Raw genomic sequence first — 6,718 nt, 5'->3', positions numbered from 1 at the left:
AAGCTGAGAATATTGGAGGTGGATTTAGCCAAAAGCCCATTTTCCCTGTCTAGTCTCTGTTCATTCCTCATGTGCCTATGTTTATCTCTCAGCTCTTGACAACAGATATGTATTCACCAAAGGGAAAATGTTTTTTTTTTTTTTGCTTGTTTTGTTTTGTTTCTACCCACAATCTGGAACCAGAGTTTGAACACCACTGAGAGGCATGGTATAGGCCCCCAAATCTGCAGCCAATGAAACATATGACTCTATAATGAAAAAAGTACAGGTACTTACTATAGTGTCAAATGTCCTGGGTTCAAATCCCAGCTCAGATGTTTAGTTTCTATGTCACCTTGAGCAAGTGATTTAATCTTTCTAAGCCTCAGTTTTCTTACCTGTAAAGTAAGGGAAGATGAACTAGATGGCCTTGGAGATCCCTTCAAGTTCTAGCTCTATAATCCCATGATCTCTATTTAGGAGGAGATGGGAAATGGGGAACCAGGTCCATCTGAATCAGCTGCTTGTAATGGGAATGTAAATTTTAAAGATCTTCCCTGCCCCTAGGCTAAAGTGCACCTGGAGCCTGGGGTGGGCAGCTTGTTTTTCAGTAGATACTTCTTGATTAGCCAGTGAATCAATAAGGTTGTTACATTCTCTGAGCCAGGAGAAGGGTATATAAACCCTGATTTGAGGCTTTGTTTTGGGGCTCAGTTTGAGAAGTGTTCTGTGATTTGATCAGATGAAACTCTGGAAAGCCGTTGTCCAGAGCCCCCCGCCTTTGAAACCCAGATGTTGTTTGGTATGGATGTAATGGTTGGACAGTTTGGAAATCTGTCTACTTGATCTGTTTCTGTCTTGATAATTCTATCTGTATATTCTGAAGTTCGGGGTGCTAACCTCTTTCCCATGAACTAGGTAAACGATATATGTTTGACTGATTAAAGTAAGCTTGTTAACCCATTTTGAGTTGCTTTCCTTTATCAAAGCAGATCTAAGAACCTGTGTGAGCAGCCACCCTGGGGACCCTGGGGTGCTTGCTGCTACACTGCTACAGAACAGAGCCTCAGGGGTTCATTTGTATTTTCCTGCATCCTTAAAAAAAAAAAAAAGTAAGACATTTGCTAAAGGAAATTGGATCTCAGTTGACCAAGCTTTTGAGATTCCAAAAGCTATAGTGAAGTAAGGTATGTGCATGTCTGGGGGGAAGTGTAAACTTCTTAGAACTTCCCCCTCCCCTCCCCCACCCCTTCACTTCTGCTGTTAGCCACAAGCTCTTTCAAAAGGCTTTTAAATTTCCCACCTCTTCGAGCCCCTCCTCTGAGCCAGGAGGGGTCAGGGACAGCCTGAGCTCACTCCTGCCCATTGCTTTGGGACCCTTCACCTCCTTTTCCCTTGACATCAATCAGCATCCTTGTTCATTGTAAGCCATAGTGTAGGTCTCCTCTGCCATTGGGGAAGATTTTCCGGGCTGAGACTTGAGCCCACCTCTCAGCCAATGGGAGAAGAGATAACTGGGGAAAGGGATTTGATTACATTAGGGTATAAATTCTTGTTCTGCCTTTTGTAATGTGCCTCTTCCTCAAGATCAGTAATAGGGAAAACTTCCCTCTCCTCCCGGGGAAGAGAATAAATTCCTGTTCCTATCCTACGAGATCTCCATGTTCTTGATTAAATTTTGAATGAGGTTTTTCATCACAAACATGCATGACAATTGAAATTCATATACACATTGAGAAAAATAAAATACATTCTAGAGAGTAGACATAGGAGGATAGAGGACAGGTGCAACTCACACCAAAATATGGCAAACTGTGCCCCTACATTGTTTAAGTGAGCAATACAGTGGGAAAAGATATGCAAATTAAAATCAAGGACATGAAATAATAATAGGTAATATCTTTAGTGAACTTTAAGGTTTGCAAAATGCTTTATATATGTTATCTTCAGAGACATGCCATTAAATATTTAACAATTGGCTTTTCCCCAAAAATATACGTACAACACATAAGCTTAATTTGAATTTTTAACATTTTCCATGGCTTCCTTAAGTCTATATTATTGATGAAGCAATAAATCAAACCCTGAAGGACTTAGGATGAAAAATGCTATCTAGCTTCAGAGAAAGAATTGATGGAGTCTGAATGCAGATCAAAACATACTTTTTCTTTACTTTATTTCTCTTGTGTTTTTTTTTTATTTTGTTTTCTTCCACTGCTTGACTTCCATGAAAATAAGTTTTAAGTGACTACACATGTATAATCTATGCCAACATTGCTTGCTTTCTCAATGAAGGGGGAAGGGAGAGAATTTGGAAGTCAAAATTTGAAAGAATATTTAAGTTGTTTTTACATATAATTGGGGAAAAAAATTACATTTAAAAAAAATCAAGCCCTGGTTTATAACATTGGCCTGTTTCCAAGGTGTAGAAGCTAACACTGAAACTGAAAAATTAACCTTTGTGAGCTGGTAAGAGCTGCCTCCAGCATGCCCCTGGCTATCTACCTCTCAAGGACTCAGGTACTGGGTGCCATTCTCAACACCATTTTACAGAAGAGAAAACAAAGACTGAGATAGATTAAGTGAAAGCCAATGTCTTAGACACAATCATGCTCTTCATTCTCCCCCTAAGCTATTTAAAAAGTAGTAGATAGTGGTGAAAGTTCTCAACAAAGAGAGGCAGATGAAAAAGGGAAGAAGTGACTTAGTGACTTCCATCACTATGAAAAGTTAATCTTACAAAAAATAAGAGTGGACACTAATATTTTCTATCTGAAGCAAACAGTGAAGAAAAAACTGAAAAAAAAATGCAATTTGTTGGAGTGGATTACCTGGAATAAAATCAACATCTCAGTCAATTTATGTTGAAGAAATAAAGAAAGTGGCATCAGGAAGTTGCATCTAGCTTTGATATCTTATCAAAATGGTCAGACTAATTGCAATATAGTTATGTCACAGGGAACAGAGATGGCCAAGGAGAAGGAAAGAGGTGGGGAACAACTAATTGGTGGAGCAGTGAGAACACACGTAATATTTATTAATTATGCTTGCCATCTTATATGGGAGTAATTTGTGGTAGCCCCAAGTAATTACAAAAGTAACATCTTACATGACTGATCATAGATAACCATAACAGATATAATAACAATGAAAAATCTTGAAATATTAAAGGAATTATCAAAATGTGATACAGAGACATATAAGTATATGCTATTGGGAAAAAAATGACACCAATAGATTTGTTTGATGCAAGGGTGACACAAACCTTTAATTCATGAAAAACAGTATCTATGAAGCACAATATATAGTAAAGTATAATACAAGGATGTATGTTTGTGCCTCCCAAGGCAGATTACATTTTCAAATAGCTCTAATTATTAGAAAGGTACTGGGGTCTTTTTCCTTCTTTTTGTGACAACCAGCCTTAATTCCTGAATTTGATTCATTGCAATTTATACCCATTTTTCTTGTTCTGTGCCTTTCGGCAAAAGAGAAGTCAAATCTGTCTTCTACATATTAGCCTTCAAAATACTAAAATACAATTTTTATGACTCCCTGAGTTTTCTCTTGAATTCCCAATTCATTATTTTCATTTTCTTCAAATGATCCTTATATGGTATGGACTGAATTCAGATCCTTCACCATCCTAGATATAACCCTCCAAACGTTCTCCAGGGCATCAACTTGCTCCTTTAGCTGTGTCAACCAAGACTGAACACAATTCTTCACATATGCTCTGGCTGAAGCTAGATTTTTGGTACAGCCACCTCTTGGAAGCTGATCTCTGTTTTAGAGCAAACACAAATGAATTTGAAATAGGATAAAAACAAGAGTAAGCTTACTTAACATCCATAAATATCAAATACTACAAAATCAGCCCTGTTTCCAATTCATTAGCAGCCCAGGAGAAACATAATTGCATGTTTGTCTGATTGTGCCTTTTTCCATTCTCGAATCCTTTATTGCATGAACTTAAACATTAATAAAAGTTGAGTTGACTGTGCAAATTGAAGACTGATGAATCCGGTTAATTCAAATGGAAAATATGCAGAAAGGGTGACATTTCCTTCTAATTTAAGATGCTTATTACATTGTGGACAAACAGCCCAAGAGTACACATCACTTAAAAATTGTGTAGTCCACTGCACAATTCCTCTTAATATAACAGAGATACATATCCTTCTAACATAATACTTAGGGCTGGTCAACAAAAGACCATTTTGGCCTCTAAGTGCTCAAGTGAAAGGAAGAGTCAAACAATGCTTATTGTTACTTTGTTTAAAGAAATTGCCACAGCCACCCCAAACTTCAGCAACCATCGCTATGACCAGTCAGCACTCATCACTATTAAGGCAAGACCCACCGACAGCAAAAAAAAATTATAACATTGAATGTTCAGGTGATGGTTACAATTTTTTAGCAATACGATATTTTTAACCAAAGTATGTACTTTTTTAATGACAAAATACTGCCTCACACTTAATAGACTAGAATATAGTGTAATGATAACTTTTATATGCACCAGGAAACCAAAAATTTCATGTGAATTGCTTAGTTGTGATTTTCCCTTTATTGTGGTGGTCTGGGAAAGAATCTGCAAAATCTTCAAGGTATGCCTGTAGCAGATTCCCAGTAAAAATAGATCTTAAAAGTATAGCTTAAATAGCCCATTTTGTGTCCAGAATTGAGTAAACTATATATAGATCATATATGCTTTGTAACAAGTAGTGGAAAACTAAATAGATGGCTTTCTACTAGATTAGAAGTACATAATTACAAGTTCTTAACTCTTATATGAAGACAAGGATTAGTCATTCATGGGTAATGAATGAATTCTTTTGTTCATCTCAGTTTCTTTTCCTGGGTCAACTAAGAAGGGAAACAATATGGAGAAATTTAGAAAGTCATCATAAACCTTCAATTCATCTTATCCTCTCACTGCTCAAAATTACTTTCCATTACAGTGGGTACATTATTTCTGAAGGGTACATGAGAGAAGCAAAGCCCCCATAGGATGGGATTAAAGTGCCAGGGAAAAGGATGCATTTAATTTGTGGGCTTAATTCGGCAGAGGGCTTAGCAAAATTGAAGTGGCAAAGAATATCCCACAGAAGCTTCATCTAGGAAAGCTCAAATGCAACTTTCATTCCAGATCACATTTTTTTTTTAATTTTGTGATGTGGTCCTACAACACAACCTTGTGTCATGATACAGTGAAGTTGAATTGATATCGAGGCGCCACTCCATCAAATATGCTCATATTCGAGTCAACCTGGTGGAAGCTTTGGGTCCTGGTTCCAGCCATGAGTGACTCAAGCCTAATGTGCTTTCACATTGATATTATGAAGAGTCCCAGTATTGGTAATAGATGTGGAGGAGTGGATGACTCAATGACTATATTAAGAAAAAAAAAAAGATTGACCTTCACTACTTCTTTTCCAAAGGGGAATCAATGACCTGTTTTGAGCTACTTTCTGAGTGGTGGATAAAGAGATTACCTTATTTCCCACCTCAGACCCAGTGCTGTCATGAGCACATGTAAAGACCATACCCTACCTAGTCAAACCTGAGACTTCCTCTTGGTGTGTGTGTGTGTGTGTGTGTGTGTGTGTGTGTGTGTGTTTTGGGGATTTTTTTTTTTTGCTCATCTTAGGCAAACAGATACCTAACCCAAAAAGAGTGTATCTTTGTCCAGGCTTGGAGAATGTTTTGTGAGTTTTAGAAGTTAGAAGGTCTTATCCAGTTGGCATAGTATTATGGCAATAGGAAAGGGAAAGCAGAAAAGTACCTACTGCCATAGTTCTGGACAGGACAGCTACCAACAAGGGATAGGCTCAAGCTTATCTGATGAACCGCCAAACACATAAGGGGGTCTGTTAGACAGTACAGAACAGAGGTGAAATGCAAAATGTCTAATTAACCATCCTACAAATTGTCTCATGTTTCTAATAAAGTTTGAGTATCAATTCTCAAAAGATTATAACAATGATTATGAGTTGTCTCTAGATCCTCTTTTGTTAAGGTGTTCTATTAAGTTTCTCTTGTGTGAAGTAATGAATTACCTGTTCCACAATTGATTTATATAATACATTGAATATCTTTATTCTTCTACCTTATTGCAAAACATCCTAAATAGAAAACATAACACAAGGTAAAACATCTTTAGAGCACCCAAGTTGGAGTTACTGAGTCAACTAGTATGAGAAAATGGAATCAGTCTAAACCATTTCTTTAGGTGTACACACACACACACACACACACACACACACACACACACACACACACACACCTGGACTCAACCTAATCCAATTGCATATCTGGATCTGTAGCAGAGTGCCACCCATTGGTAAAGAGGGAGGGTCAGAATATCCCAACTCTTAGAGGACTGGAAGGAATTCTTCATTGTTAGAATGAGAAACCTGTATGAATTTGATCTTCTGAATATCAAGCTACATAGATTTTAAAAGTTTATTTTTTATCTTTTGACATGTCAATTTCTCTAACCCATACAATTGGGATAATAACTATATAGTAATAGTAGTTCATCTTTTCCTATGATTAGAGATTTCTCAAACATCTTTCTTAGGAAAAGGTTCTGAACTAGGTATAACATGGATTCTTAGTCCTCTTTCAAAAGTGTGGAAACTGAGGCACAAAGACACAATCACATGGGTAACATGCTGATTTTGTACATGTACCTGAGCTGAAACATTTAATTTTAGAATAATAATAATGATGA

Source organism: Petaurus breviceps, unplaced genomic scaffold (assembly GCF_028583685.1).
Source record: "Petaurus breviceps papuanus isolate PSGF00001 unplaced genomic scaffold, PetGlider_PUasm1.0 221, whole genome shotgun sequence".
Classification (NCBI taxonomy): Eukaryota; Metazoa; Chordata; class Mammalia; order Diprotodontia; family Petauridae; genus Petaurus; species Petaurus breviceps.
This window is presented reverse-complemented; position numbering follows the sequence as displayed.